The following is a 16,994-nucleotide window of genomic DNA, read 5'->3' as shown; positions in this document are numbered from 1 at the left end:
TTCCATCCTAACAGCATGATCACGTGGACTAGTTTAGGAGCGGCACCAGAGGGAAGAGGATCTTGCCGGCTGCAATGGACGACAGATGGCTCTGGAGGACTTCATCAAAACAGATGCTTTAGTACAGTACACTATAGCCATGGCATGGGTAAAATCAGTATTATATATAACATCAGTATATTCTAGTGCTATTCACGAGCATCAGTATCTATCATAGGGTTTCAAAGGGCACACCATTATCAGGCCAACACCCTCTTTGGGATTACCTTGACTATAATTGAATAGGTCAACCTACACTATATATAAACAAGTATGTGGACACCCCTTCAAATTAGTGGATTTAGCTATTTCAGCCACACCCATTGCAGACCAGTGTATAAAATGGACCACACAGCCATTCAATCTCCATAGCACAACATTGGCAGTAGAATGGCCCGTACTGAAGAGCTCCGTGACTTTCAAAGTGGTACCGTCATAGGATGCTACCTTTCCAACAAGTCAGTTTGTCACATTTCTGCCCTGCAAGAGCTACCCCAGTCAACTGTAAGTGCTTTTATTTTGGAGTGGAAACGTCTAGGAGCATCAACGGCTAAGTGGTAGGCCACGAGTAAAAATTGTCTGTCCTTGGTTACAACACTCACTACCAAGTTCCAAACTGCCTCTGGATGCAACGTCGGCACAAGAACTGTTGCTTTGTTGAGAAATGCTTTATTGACTTTGGAAGAACTTGACTGGCCTGCACAGAGCCTTGACCTCAACTCCATCAAACACCTTTGGGATGAATTTTTTTAATCCTTTATTTAACTAGGCAAGTCAGTTAAGAACAAATTCTTATTTACAATGATGCCCTAGAATCAGTGGGCTAACTGCCTTGTTCAGAACGACAGATGTTTACCTTGTCAGCTTGGGGATTTGAGCACCTTTCAGTTATTGATCCAACGCTCTAACCACTAGGCTACCTGCCGCCCCAACATTGGAACGCCAACTGCGAGCCAGACCTAATCGGCCAACATCTGTGATCTGACCTCACTAATGCTCTTGTGGCTAAATGGAAGCAAGTCCCCGCAGCAATGTTCCAACATCTAGTGGAAAGCCTTCCCAGAAGAGTGGAAGCTGTTATAGCAGCAAAGGGGGGACCAACTCCATATTAATGCCCATGATTTTGTAATGAGATGTTCAGGGAGCAGATGTCCACATACTTTTGGTCATGTAGAGTATCTTAGTATATTAGGGTTGAAACGGTGTGTTACTTACTACAAGGACTGTGGTGGTCATGACATTTTGTCAGCCTTTTTTTGTCACGCGAAAGCCTGCTGATCTCACAGTACTTGACCGTTAATGAACATAAACACGTTTAGCATCGCCAGGAATTTACACATAAGCCGCATACAAGCTGCTGATGCGCACCTTTGGAAGACAAATAAATCCATTTAATATACACTATCACAATAACTATTCTAAAGAAACATGATACGAAGAAAATGTATTTCAAAAGAACAGAATATGAGTTGAGTATGTTATCTGGCTTTGCGCCATGCCGTAGGGTTGTTAATTTAGCAGACAAGATATGCTTAAATCCTGTGCCATTGTTTTATTTTTTTAGGATTGTATAGTAAAAAGAATATAATCCGACAATTTTCAATTTAATCTTGTCTTTACTAACATGCGGTGGTGTAAAGTACTTAAGTAAAAAATACTTTAAAGTACTACTTAAGTTGTATTTGGTGGTATCTGTGCTTTATTTTACTATTTATATTTTTGACAACTTTTAATCTTACTTCACTAAATTCCTACAGAAAATATTGTACTTTTTACTCCATACATTTTCCCTGGTAACCCAAAGTACTCGTTACATTTTGAATGCTTAGCAGGACAGGAAGACATTTTACTGGTTGACTTTCACTTTTACTAGAGTAACTTTTTATCACGGTATCTATACTTAATCAATAACAATGTAATACACCCACAAGGACCATGTTTTATCTATACTTTTACTCAAATATCACAATTGGGTACTTTTTCCAGCACTGCTAATATGTAACATTTGTGTCGATTCAGAACGGCCCGTTATCAAAGGGGCAGGAACAGGGGCAAGATAAAAAATAAGTGTTATCCACATGCACTCAAATAGCGAATGGAGGCCTTTCCCACCAGGTAGGCTACTTACTATATTTACCTCCTGCATCAACCACAGGTTGAGCAGCAGGCAGCCGCAGCTGCATGGCAGGAGTGGCTGCATGTTATGGGCTTTCTTAAGATTTATTTTAGTTTTAGTTTTTTTCCTGGGTTGGACTTGGGAAACCAAGTGAAATCTGTTCGGGAACATCCATAGTAACATGTTTAATTAAAATGTTGACACCTCTGTGCGCTGGAGAAAGTAATTAAGGCGAGAGGGGAGGACATTCTGAAAATAAAGGTAATGTCTGCCTATTTAATAATGAGGCTATTCATATACAAATTCACTGCAATTGTGAACAGGCCAGGGTTCCATTGCCGCAGGCAGAACAGTTCAAACTGGAGCAGCAGCACGACCAGGTGGACTGGGGACAGCAAGGAGTCATCAGGCCAGGTAGTCCTGAGGCATGGTGAGAGAGAGAGAGAGAGACTTCTTAAATCAGTTCTTTAAAATATTTTTCTGCCATGCATAATATGCTGCATGCTATGTATTGGCATAATCATTGTATTAATAAAAAAAATCAGGCCCGGTCTCATATATAGGCCTATTTATATTATAATATATAATATTTGTATGTCTGTTTTGAATTAATCATCACCTTAGAAGGCGCTGTACATTTCGTTGCGTTCGGCTTTGAAACAACTTTCAAGTTTTAATGTCACATGCATAAGTACAGTGAAATGCCTTTCTTGCAAACTCAACTCATAAAACCCTACAATAATCAATAACAATGTAATACACCCACAAGGACCATGTTTTCAGTTTAAACTTGTTGTTGAACTTCTTTCAATTGGTCAATCAAAGTGAGGTGAGTAAAAAAAATCTATAAAAAAGCCTAATCTAATTTTATTGGTCACATGCACATATTTAGCAGATGTTATTGCGGGTGTAGCGATGCTAGCTGTGTTCCTAGCTCCAACTGTGCAGTAGTATCTAACAGTTCATAACAATACACACTAATCTAAAAAATAATATAATAATGGAATTAAGAAATATATAAATATTAGATTGAGCAATGTCGGAGTGGCATTGACTAAAATACAGTAGAATAGAATACAGTATATACATATGAGATGAGTAAAGCAGTATGTAAACAGTATTTAAACATTATTAAAGTGACTAGTTATTGAAGTGCCCAGCGATTCTAAGTCTATCTATATAAGGCAGCAGCCTCTAAGGTGCAGGGTTACGTAACCGGGTGGAAGCCAGTTACTGATGGCTATTTAACAATCTGATGGCCTTGAGATAGAAGCTGTTTTTCTGTCTCTCGGTCCCAGCTTTGATGAACCTGTACTGACCTCACCTTCTGGATGATAGCGGGGTGAACAGGCAGTGGCTCAGGTGGTTGTTGTCCTTGATGATCTTTTCGACCTTCCTGTGACATCGGGTGCTGTAGGTGTCCTGGAGGGTGTGTAGTTTGCCCCCGGTGATGCGTTGTGCAGACCGCACCACCCACTGGTGTCACGACTTCCGCCGGAGTCGGTCCCTCTCCTTGTTCGAGCAGCTTTTTGCGGTCGACGTCACCGGCCTTCTAGCCATCGCCGATCCACTTTTCATGTTCCATTTGTTTTGTCTTTGTTTTCTACACACCTGGTTTCAATTCCCCCAATACATGTTCATTATTTAACCCTCTGGTTTCCCCCATGTTTGTGTGCGTGTTTGTTTTATTGTTCAGGCTGTTACTGACGGCTGGTATTTTGTTGCCGGGTTTCGTTATTACGCCTGTTTATTTCGTGGTACCAGTATTTTTCCCGCACCATAGTATTGTGTTTTTACTGGTGTTATCTTTTATTAAATACCTTGTCCACGCATCTCAGCTCTCCTGCGCCTGACTCCTTTCACCAGTTACCCACAGCCTTGACAACTGGAGAGCCCTGCGGATGAAGGCTGTGCAGTTGCCGTACCAGGCAGTGATACAGCCTGACAGGATGCTCTCAATTGTGCATCTGTTAAAGTTTGTGAGGGTTTTAGGGGCCAAGCCAAAATTCTTCAGCCTCCTGTGGTTGAAGAGGTGCTGTTGCGCCTTCTTCACAACACTGTCTGTGTGGGTGGACCATTTCAGATCGTCAGTGATGTGTACTCCCAGGAACTTGAAGCTTTCCACCTTCTCCACTGCGGTCCCGTCGGTGTGGATGGGGGCGTGCTCCCTCTGATGTTTCCTGAACTCCACGGTCAGCTCCTCTGTTTTGTTGACGTTGGGTGAGAGGTTATTTTCCTGGCACCACACTCCCAGGGCCCTCACCTGCTCCCTGTAGGCTGTCTTGTCATTGTTGGTAATGAGGCCTACTACTGTTGTGTTGTCTGCAAACTTGATGATTGAGTTGGAGGCATGTGTGGCCACGCAGTCATGGGTGAACAGGGAGTACAGGAGGGAGCTGAGCACGCACCCTTGTGGGGCCCCTGTGTTGAGGATCAGCGAAGTGGAGGTGTTCTTTCCTACCTTCACCACCTGGGGGCGGCCCATCCGGAAGTCCAGGACCCAGCTGCACAGGACGGGGTTCAGACCCAGGGCCTCAAACTTAATGATGAGCTTGGAGGGTACTCTGGTGTTGAATGCTGAGTTATAGTCAATGAACAGCATTATTACATAAGTATTCCTCTTGTCCAGATGGGATAGGGCAGTGTGCAGTGCGATGGCGATTGCATAGTCTGTGGATCTATTGGGGCGGTAAGCAAATTGAAGTGGGTCTAGGGTGACAGGTAAGGTAGGGGTGATATGATCCTTAACTAGCCTCTCAAAACACTTCATGATGACAGAAGTGAATTCCATGGAACAATGGTGGACATCTTGAAGCAAGTGGGGATAGCAGACTGGAATAGGAAGAGATTGAATATGTCCGTAAACACTCCAGCCAGCTGGTCTGCGCATGCTCTGAGGATGCGGCTAGGGATGCTGTCTGGGCCGGCAGCCTTGCGAGAGTTAAGACGTTTAAATGTCTTACGTCGGTCACAGAGAAGGAGAGCCCACAGTCCTTGGTAGTGGGCCGCGTCGGTGGCACTATATTATCCTCAAAGCGGGCAAAGAAGGTGTTTAGCTTGTCCGGAAGCAAGACGTTGGTGTCCACGACCTGGCTGGTTTTCCCTTTGTAGTCCTTGATTGTCTGTAGACCCTGCCACATACGTCTCGTGTCTGAGCCGTTGAATTGCGACTCCACTTTGTCTCTATACTGACATTTTGCCTGTTTGATTGCCTTACGGAGGGAACAATTACACTGTTTGTATTTGACCATATTCCCAGTCACCTTGCCATAGTTAAATGTGTTGGTTTGCGCTTTCAGTTTTGCGCGAATGCTGCCATCTATCCACGGTTTCTGGTTTGGGTAGGTTTTAATAGTCACAGTGGGTACAACATCTCCTATACACTTCCTGATGAACAGTCACCGTATTCGTTGATGTTATTCTGATGCTACCTGGAACATATCCCAGTCCACGTGATCAAAACAATATTGAAGCATGGATTCCAATGGGTCAGACCAGCGTTGAATAGTCCTTAGCATGGGTACTTCCTGTTTGAGTTTCTGCCTATAGGAAGGGAGGAGCAAAATGGAGTCATGATCAGATTTGCTGAAGGGAGGGCGGGGGAGGGCTTTGTAGGCATTTCGAAAAGTTGAGTAGCAGTGGTACAATGTTTTCCCAGAGCGAGTACTACAGTCAATGTGTTGGTAGAACTTCGGTAGCGTTTTCCTCAGATTTGATTTGTTAAAATCCCCAGCTACAATAAATGCTGCCTCAGCATATGTGGTTTCCAGTTTGCTTCGTAATGCTGGTGGTTAACCGCTCTGATATCCAAATGTTATTTCCGGCTGTATGTAATAACACATAACACTACCTGAACTTAGGTTGAAACGGGGTGGTACTACCTGAACTTAGGTTGAAACGGGGTGGTACTACCTGAACTTAAGGTTGAAACGGGGTGGTACTACCTGAACTTAGGGTTGAAACAGGGTGGTACTACCTGAACTGAGGTTGAAACGGGGTGGTACTACCTGAACTTAGGGTTGAAACGGGGTGGTACTACCTGAACTTAGAGTTGAAACGGGGTGGTACTACCTGAACTGAGGTTGAAACGGGGTGGTACTACCTGAACTTAGGGTTGAAACAGGGTGGTACTACCTGAACTGAGGTTGAAACGGGGTGGTACTACCTGAACTTAGGGTTGAAACGGGGTGGTACTACCTGAACTTAGGGTTGAAACGGGGTGGTACTACCTGAACTGAGGTTGAAACGGGGTGGTACTACCTGAACTTAGGGTTGAAACGGGGTGGTACTACCTGAACTTAGGTTGAAATGGGGTGGTACTACCTGAACTGAGGTTGAAACGGGGTGGTACTACCTGAACTTAGGTTGAAATGGGGTGGTACTACCTGAACTTAGGTTGAAATGGGGTGGTACTACCTGAACTGAGGTTGAAACGGGGTGGTACTACCTGAACTTAACTTCTTTGGGCTGCAAGCCCTAAGTCGGGCTCAATATGACAACAGCCAGTCCAAGTGCAGGGCGCGAAATTCAAAAGATATTTTTTAGAAATATTTAACTTTCACACATTAACAAGTCCAATACAGCAAATGAAAGATAAACATCTTGTGAATCCAGCCAACATGTCCGATTTTTTAAATGTTTTACAGCGAAAACACCACGTATATTTATGTTAGCTCACCACCAAATACAAAAAAGCACAGACATTTCTTTCACAGCACAGGTAGCTTGCACAAAACCGACCAAATAGAGATAGAATTAGTCACTAACCAAGAAACAACTTCATCAGATGACAGTCTTATAACATGTTATACAATAAATCTATGTTTTGTTCGAAAAATGTGCATATTTCAGGTATAAATCATAGTTTTACATTGCAGCTGCAATCACAAATAGCACCGAAGCAGCTAGAACAATTACAGAGACCAAATTGAAATACCTAAATACTCATCATAAAACATTTATGAAAAATACATGCTGTACAGCAAATGAAAGACAAACATCTTGTGAATCCAGCCAATATTTCCGATTTTTTAAGTGTTTTACAGCGAAAACACAATATAGCATTATATTAGCTTACCACAATAGCCAAAAATACAACCCATTGAAACGGCGTGGTACTACCTGAACTTAGGGTTGAAACGGGGTGATACTACCTGAACTTAGGTTGAAATGGGGTGGTACTACCTGAACTTAGGGTTGAAACGGGGTGGTACTACCTGAACTTAGGGTTGAAACGGGGTGGTACTACCTGAACTTAGGGTTGAAACGGGGTGGTACTACCTGAACTGAGGTTGAAATGGGGTGGTACTACCTGAACTTAGGGTTGAAACGGGGTGGTACTACCTGAACTGAGGTTGAAACGGGGTGGTACTACCTGAACTTAGGGTTGAAACGGGGTGGTACTACCTGAACTTAGGGTTGAAACGGGGTGGTACTACCTGAACTTAGGGTTGAAACGGGGTGGTACAACCTGAACTGAGGTTGAAACGGGGTGGTACTACCTGAACTTAGAGTTGAAACGGGGTGGTACTACCTGAACTTAGGTTTGAAACGGGGTGGTACTACCTGAACTGAGGTTGAAACGGGGTGGTACTACCTGAACTGAGGTTGAAATGGGGTGGTACTACCCGAACTGAGGTTGAAATGGGGTGGTACTACCTGAACTGAGGTTGAAACGGGGTGGTACTACCTGAACTGAGGTTGAAATGGGGTGGTACTACCTGAACTTAGGTTGAAATGGGGTGGTACTACCTGAACTGAGGTTGAAACGGGGTGGTACTACCTGAACTGAGGTTGAAACGGGGTGGTACTACCTGAACTTAGGTTGAAATGGGGTGGTACTACCTGAACTGAGGTTGAAACGGGGTGGTACTACCTGAACTTAGGTTGAAATGGGGTGGTACTACCTGAACTTAGGTTGAAATGGGGTGGTACTACCTGAACTGAGGTTGAAACGGGGTGGTACTACCTGAACTTAACTTCTTTGGGCTGCAAGCCCTAAGTCGGGCTCAATATGACAACAGCCAGTCCAAGTGCAGGGCGCGAAATTCAAAAGATATTTTTTAGAAATATTTAACTTTCACACATTAACAAGTCCAATACAGCAAATGAAAGATAAACATCTTGTGAATCCAGCCAACATGTCCGATTTTTTAAATGTTTTACAGCGAAAACACCACGTATATTTATGTTAGCTCACCACCAAATACAAAAAAGCACAGACATTTCTTTCACAGCACAGGTAGCTTGCACAAAACCGACCAAATAGAGATAGAATTAGTCACTAACCAAGAAACAACTTCATCAGATGACAGTCTTATAACATGTTATACAATAAATCTATGTTTTGTTCGAAAAATGTGCATATTTCAGGTATAAATCATAGTTTTACATTGCAGCTGCAATCACAAATAGCACCGAAGCAGCTAGAACAATTACAGAGACCAAATTGAAATACCTAAATACTCATCATAAAACATTTATGAAAAATACATGCTGTACAGCAAATGAAAGACAAACATCTTGTGAATCCAGACAAAATTTCTGATTTTTTAAGTGTTTTACAGCGAAAACACAATATAGCATTATATTAGCTTACCACAATAGCCAAAAACACAACCCATTGAAACGGCGTGGTACTACCTGAACTTAGGGTTGAAACGGGGTGGTACTACCTGAACTTAGGGTTGAAATGGGGTGGTACTACCTGAACTTAGGGTTGAAACGGGGTGGTACTACCTGAACTTAGGGTTGAAACGGGGTGGTACTACCTGAACTTAGGGTTGAAACGGGGTGGTACTACCTGAACTTAGGGTTGAAACGGGGTGGTACTACCTGAACTTAGGGTTGAAACGGCGTGGTACTACCTGAACTTAGGGTTGAAACGGGGTGGTACTACCTGAACTGAGGTTGAAACGGGGTGGTACTACCTGAACTTAGGGTTGAAACGGGGTGGTACTACCTGAACTGAGGTTGAAACGGCGTGGTACTACCTGAACTTAGGGTTGAAACGGGGTGGTACTACCTGAACTGAGGTTGAAACGGGGTGGTACTACCTGAACTTAGGGTTGAAACGGGGTGGTACTACCTGAACTTAGGGTTGAAACGGGGTGGTACTACCTGAACTTAGGGTTGAAACGGGGTGGTACAACCTGAACTGAGGTTGAAACGGGGTGGTACTACCTGAACTTAGAGTTGAAACGGGGTGGTACTACCTGAACTTAGGTTTGAAACGGGGTGGTACTACCTGAACTGAGGTTGAAACGGGGTGGTACTACCTGAACTGAGGTTGAAATGGGGTGGTACTACCTGAACTTAGGTTGAAATGGGGTGGTACTACCTGAACTGAGGTTGAAACGGGGTGGTACTACCTGAACTGAGGTTGAAATGGGGTGGTACTACCTGAACTGAGGTTGAAATGGGGTGGTACTACCTGAACTGAGGTTGAAACGGGGTGGTAGTACCTGAACTGAGGTTGAAACGGGGTGGTACTACCTGAACTGAGGTTGAAACGGGGTGGTACTACCTGAACTTAGGTTGAAATGGGGTGGTACTACCTGAACTGAGGTTGAAACGGGGTGGTACTACCTGAACTTAGGTTGAAATGGGGTGGTACTACCTGAACTTAGGTTGAAATGGGGTGGTACTACCTGAACTGAGGTTGAAACGGGGTGGTACTACCTGAACTTAACTTCTTTGGGCTGCAAGCCCTAAGTCGGGCTCAATATGACAACAGCCAGTCCAAGTGCAGGGCGCGAAATTCAAAAGATATTTTTTAGAAATATTTAACTTTCACACATTAACAAGTCCAATACAGCAAATGAAAGATAAACATCTTGTGAATCCAGCCAACATGTCCGATTTTTTAAATGTTTTACAGCGAAAACACCACGTATATTTATGTTAGCTCACCACCAAATACAAAAAAGCACAGACATTTCTTTCACAGCACAGGTAGCTTGCACAAAACCGACCAAATAGAGATAGAATTAGTCACTAACCAAGAAACAACTTCATCAGATGACAGTCTTATAACATGTTATACAATAAATCTATGTTTTGTTCGAAAAATGTGCATATTTCAGGTATAAATCATAGTTTTACATTGCAGCTGCAATCACAAATAGCACCGAAGCAGCTAGAACAATTACAGAGACCAAATTGAAATACCTAAATACTCATCATAAAACATTTATGAAAAATACATGCTGTACAGCAAATGAAAGACAAACATCTTGTGAATCCAGCCAATATTTCCGATTTTTTAAGTGTTTTACAGCGAAAACACAATATAGCATTATATTAGCTTACCACAATAGCCAAAAATACAACCCATTGAAACGGCGTGGTACTACCTGAACTTAGGGTTGAAATGGGGTGGTACTACCTGAACTTAGGGTTGAAACGGGGTGGTACTACCTGAACTTAGGTTGAAATGGGGTGGTACTACCTGAACTTAGGGTTGAAACGGGGTGGTAGTACCTGAACTTAGGGTTGAAACGGGGTGGTACTACCTGAACTTAGGGTTGAAACGGGGTGGTACTACCTGAACTTAGGGTTGAAACGGCGTGGTACTACCTGAACTTAGGGTTGAAACGGGGTGGTACTACCTGAACTGAGGTTGAAACGGGGTGGTACTACCTGAACTTAGGGTTGAAACGGGGTGGTACTACCTGAACTTAGGGTTGAAACGGGGTGGTACTACCTGAACTTAGGGTTGAAACGGGGTGGTACAACCTGAACTGAGGTTGAAACGGGGTGGTACTACCTGAACTTAGAGTTGAAACGGGGTGGTACTACCTGAACTTAGGTTTGAAACGGGGTGGTACTACCTGAACTGAGGTTGAAACGGGGTGGTACTACCTGAACTGAGGTTGAAATGGGGTGGTACTACCCGAACTGAGGTTGAAATGGGGTGGTACTACCTGAACTGAGGTTGAAACGGGGTGGTACTACCTGAACTGAGGTTGAAATGGGGTGGTACTAGCCAAAAACACAACCCATTGAAACGGCGTGGTACTACCTGAACTTAGGGTTGAAACGGGGTGGTACTACCTGAACTTAGGGTTGAAACGGGGTGGTACTACCTGAACTTAGGTTGAAATGGGGTGGTACTACCTGAACTTAGGTTGAAACGGGGTGGTACTACCTGAACTTAGGGTTGAAACGGGGTGGTACTACCTGAACTTAGGGTTGAAACGGGGTGGTACTACCTGAACTTAGGGTTGAAACGGGGTGGTACTACCTGAACTTAGGGTTGAAACGGCGTGGTACTACCTGAACTTAGGGTTGAAACGGGGTGGTACTACCTGAACTGAGGTTGAAACGGGGTGGTACTACCTGAACTTAGGGTTGAAACGGGGTGGTACTACCTGAACTTAGGGTTGAAACGGGGTGGTACTACCTGAACTTAGGGTTGAAACGGGGTGGTACAACCTGAACTGAGGTTGAAACGGGGTGGTACTACCTGAACTTAGAGTTGAAACGGGGTGGTACTACCTGAACTTAGGTTTGAAACGGGGTGGTACTACCTGAACTGAGGTTGAAACGGGGTGGTACTACCTGAACTGAGGTTGAAATGGGGTGGTACTACCTGAACTTAGGTTGAAATGGGGTGGTACTACCTGAACTGAGGTTGAAACGGGGTGGTACTACCTGAACTGAGGTTGAAATGGGGTGGTACTACCTGAACTGAGGTTGAAATGGGGTGGTACTACCTGAACTGAGGTTGAAACGGTGTGGTAGTACCTGAACTGAGGTTGAAACGGGGTGGTACTACCTGAACTGAGGTTGAAACGGGGTGGTACTACCTGAACTTAGGTTGAAATGGGGTGGTACTACCTGAACTGAGGTTGAAACGGGGTGGTACTACCTGAACTTAGGTTGAAATGGGGTGGTACTACCTGAACTTAGGTTGAAATGGGGTGGTACTACCTGAACTGAGGTTGAAACGGGGTGGTACTACCTGAACTTAACTTCTTTGGGCTGCAAGCCCTAAGTCGGGCTCAATATGACAACAGCCAGTCCAAGTGCAGGGCGCGAAATTCAAAAGATATTTTTTAGAAATATTTAACTTTCACACATTAACAAGTCCAATACAGCAAATGAAAGATAAACATCTTGTGAATCCAGCCAACATGTCCGATTTTTTAAATGTTTTACAGCGAAAACACCACGTATATTTATGTTAGCTCACCACCAAATACAAAAAAGCACAGACATTTCTTTCACAGCACAGGTAGCTTGCACAAAACCGACCAAATAGAGATAGAATTAGTCACTAACCAAGAAACAACTTCATCAGATGACAGTCTTATAACATGTTATACAATAAATCTATGTTTTGTTCGAAAAATGTGCATATTTCAGGTATAAATCATAGTTTTACATTGCAGCTGCAATCACAAATAGCACCGAAGCAGCTAGAACAATTACAGAGACCAAATTGAAATACCTAAATACTCATCATAAAACATTTATGAAAAATACATGCTGTACAGCAAATGAAAGACAAACATCTTGTGAATCCAGCCAATATTTCCGATTTTTTAAGTGTTTTACAGCGAAAACACAATATAGCATTATATTAGCTTACCACAATAGCCAAAAATACAACCCATTGAAACGGCGTGGTACTACCTGAACTTAGGGTTGAAATGGGGTGGTACTACCTGAACTTAGGGTTGAAACGGGGTGGTACTACCTGAACTTAGGTTGAAATGGGGTGGTACTACCTGAACTTAGGGTTGAAACGGGGTGGTACTACCTGAACTTAGGGTTGAAACGGGGTGGTACTACCTGAACTTAGGGTTGAAACGGGGTGGTACTACCTGAACTTAGGGTTGAAACGGGGTGGTACTACCTGAACTTAGGGTTGAAACGGCGTGGTACTACCTGAACTTAGGGTTGAAACGGGGTGGTACTACCTGAACTGAGGTTGAAACGGGGTGGTACTACCTGAACTTAGGGTTGAAACGGGGTGGTACTACCTGAACTTAGGGTTGAAACGGGGTGGTACTACCTGAACTTAGGGTTGAAACGGGGTGGTACAACCTGAACTGAGGTTGAAACGGGGTGGTACTACCTGAACTTAGAGTTGAAACGGGGTGGTACTACCTGAACTTAGGTTTGAAACGGGGTGGTACTACCTGAACTGAGGTTGAAACGGGGTGGTACTACCTGAACTGAGGTTGAAATGGGGTGGTACTACCTGAACTTAGGGTTGAAACAGGGTGGTACTACCTGAACTGAGGTTGAAACGGGGTGGTACTACCTGAACTTAGGGTTGAAACGGGGTGGTACTACCTGAACTTAGAGTTGAAACGGGGTGGTACTACCTGAACTTAGGGTTGAAACGGGGTGGTACTACCTGAACTTAGGGTTGAAACGGGGTGGTACTACCTGAACTGAGGTTGAAACGGGGTGGTACTACCTGAACTTAGGTTGAAATGGGGTGGTACTACCTGAACTTAGGTTGAAATGGGGTGGTACTACCTGAACTGAGGTTGAAACGGGGTGGTACTACCTGAACTTAACTTCTTTGGGCTGCAAGCCCTAAGTCGGGCTCAATATGACAACAGCCAGTCCAAGTGCAGGGCGCGAAATTCAAAAGATATTTTTTAGAAATATTTAACTTTCACACATTAACAAGTCCAATACAGCAAATGAAAGATAAACATCTTGTGAATCCAGCCAACATGTCCGATTTTTTAAATGTTTTACAGCGAAAACACCACGTATATTTATGTTAGCTCACCACCAAATACAAAAAAGCACAGACATTTCTTTCACAGCACAGGTAGCTTGCACAAAACCGACCAAATAGAGATAGAATTAGTCACTAACCAAGAAACAACTTCATCAGATGACAGTCTTATAACATGTTATACAATAAATCTATGTTTTGTTCGAAAAATGTGCATATTTCAGGTATAAATCATAGTTTTACATTGCAGCTGCAATCACAAATAGCACCGAAGCAGCTAGAACAATTACAGAGACCAAATTGAAATACCTAAATACTCATCATAAAACATTTATGAAAAATACATGCTGTACAGCAAATGAAAGACAAACATCTTGTGAATCCAGCCAATATTTCCGATTTTTTAAGTGTTTTACAGCGAAAACACAATATAGCATTATATTAGCTTACCACAATAGCCAAAAATACAACCCATTGAAACGGCGTGGTACTACCTGAACTTAGGGTTGAAATGGGGTGGTACTACCTGAACTTAGGGTTGAAATGGGGTGGTACTACCTGAACTTAGGGTTGAAACGGGGTGGTACTACCTGAACTTAGGGTTGAAACGGGGTGGTACTACCTGAACTTAGGGTTGAAACGGGGTGGTACTACCTGAACTTAGGGTTGAAACGGGGTGGTACTACCTGAACTTAGGGTTGAAACGGCGTGGTACTACCTGAACTTAGGGTTGAAACGGGGTGGTACTACCTGAACTGAGGTTGAAACGGGGTGGTACTACCTGAACTTAGGGTTGAAACGGGGTGGTACTACCTGAACTTAGGGTTGAAACGGGGTGGTACTACCTGAACTTAGGGTTGAAACGGGGTGGTACAACCTGAACTGAGGTTGAAACGGGGTGGTACTACCTGAACTTAGAGTTGAAACGGGGTGGTACTACCTGAACTGAGGTTGAAATGGGGTGGTACTACCTGAACTGAGGTTGAAACGGTGTGGTAGTACCTGAACTGAGGTTGAAACGGGGTGGTACTACCTGAACTGAGGTTGAAACGGGGTGGTACTACCTGAACTTAGGTTGAAATGGGGTGGTACTACCTGAACTGAGGTTGAAACGGGGTGGTACTACCTGAACTTAGGTTGAAATGGGGTGGTACTACCTGAACTTAGGTTGAAATGGGGTGGTACTACCTGAACTGAGGTTGAAACGGGGTGGTACTACCTGAACTTAACTTCTTTGGGCTGCAAGCCCTAAGTCGGGCTCAATATGACAACAGCCAGTCCAAGTGCAGGGCGCGAAATTCAAAAGATATTTTTTAGAAATATTTAACTTTCACACATTAACAAGTCCAATACAGCAAATGAAAGATAAACATCTTGTGAATCCAGCCAACATGTCCGATTTTTTAAATGTTTTACAGCGAAAACACCACGTATATTTATGTTAGCTCACCACCAAATACAAAAAAGCACAGACATTTCTTTCACAGCACAGGTAGCTTGCACAAAACCGACCAAATAGAGATAGAATTAGTCACTAACCAAGAAACAACTTCATCAGATGACAGTCTTATAACATGTTATACAATAAATCTATGTTTTGTTCGAAAAATGTGCATATTTCAGGTATAAATCATAGTTTTACATTGCAGCTGCAATCACAAATAGCACCGAAGCAGCTAGAACAATTACAGAGACCAAATTGAAATACCTAAATACTCATCATAAAACATTTATGAAAAATACATGGTGTACAGCAAATGAAAGACAAACATCTTGTGAATCCAGCCAATATTTCCGATTTTTTAAGTGTTTTACAGCAAAAACACAATATAGCATTATATTAGCTTACCACAATAGCCAAAAACACAACCCATTGAAACGGCGTGGTACTACCTGAACTTAGGGTTGAAACGGGGTGGTACTACCTGAACTTAGGTTGAAATGGGGTGGTACTACCTGAACTTAGGGTTGAAATGGGGTGGTACTACCTGAACTTAGGGTTGAAACGGGGTGGTACTACCTGAACTTAGGGTTGAAACGGGGTGGTACTACCTGAACTTAGGGTTGAAACGGGGTGGTACTACCTGAACTTAAGGTTGAAACGGGGTGGTACTACCTGAACTTAGGGTTGAAACGGGGTGGTACTACCTGAACTTAGGGTTGAAACGGGGTGGTACTACCTGAACTGAGGTTGAAACGGGGTGGTACTACCTGAACTTAGGGTTGAAACGGCGTGGTACTACCTGAAATTAGGGTTGAAACGGGGTGGTACTACCTGAACTGAGGTTGAAACGGGGTGGTACTACCTGAACTTAGGGTTGAAACGGGGTGGTACTACCTGAACTTAGGGTTGAAACGGGGTGGTACTACCTGAACTTAGGGTTGAAACGGGGTGGTACAACCTGAACTGAGGTTGAAACGGGGTGGTACTACCTGAACTTAGAGTTGAAACGGGGTGGTACTACCTGAACTTAGGTTTGAAACGGGGTGGTACTACCTGAACTGAGGTTGAAACGGGGTGGTACTACCTGAACTGAGGTTGAAATGGGATGGTACTACCCGAACTGAGGTTGAAATGGGGTGGTACTACCTGAACTGAGGTTGAAACGGGGTGGTACTACCTGAACTGAGGTTGAAATGGGGTGGTACTACCTGAACTTAGGTTGAAATGGGGTGGTACTACCTGAACTGAGGTTGAAACGGGGTGGTACTACCTGAACTGAGGTTGAAACGGGGTGGTACTACCTGAACTTAGGTTGAAATGGGGTGGTACTACCTGAACTGAGGTTGAAACGGGGTGGTACTACCTGAACTTAGGTTGAAATGGGGTGGTACTACCTGAACTTAGGTTGAAATGGGGTGGTACTACCTGAACTGAGGTTGAAACGGGGTGGTACTACCTGAACTTAACTTCTTTGGGCTGCAAGCCCTAAGTCGGGCTCAATATGACAACAGCCAGTCCAAGTGCAGGGCGCGAAATTCAAAAGATATTTTTTAGAAATATTTAACTTTCACACATTAACAAGTCCAATACAGCAAATGAAAGATAAACATCTTGTGAATCCAGCCAACATGTCCGATTTTTTAAATGTTTTACAGCGAAAACACCACGTATATTTATGTTAGCTCACCACC

General features: G+C 43.6%; 1 protein-coding gene across 1 annotated transcript in view; it reads right to left on the bottom strand.

Annotated features, from left to right (window-relative positions):
- LOC120048907 (probable E3 ubiquitin-protein ligase MID2) overlaps positions 1-16,994 on the bottom strand; it is a 1,198,409-nt gene that overhangs the window by 230,566 nt on the left and 950,849 nt on the right. The window lies entirely within an intron of this gene.

The sequence above is a fragment of the Salvelinus namaycush genome, chromosome 5 (genome assembly GCF_016432855.1).
Source record: "Salvelinus namaycush isolate Seneca chromosome 5, SaNama_1.0, whole genome shotgun sequence".
Classification (NCBI taxonomy): Eukaryota; Metazoa; Chordata; class Actinopteri; order Salmoniformes; family Salmonidae; genus Salvelinus; species Salvelinus namaycush.
This window is presented reverse-complemented; position numbering and strand designations above follow the sequence as displayed.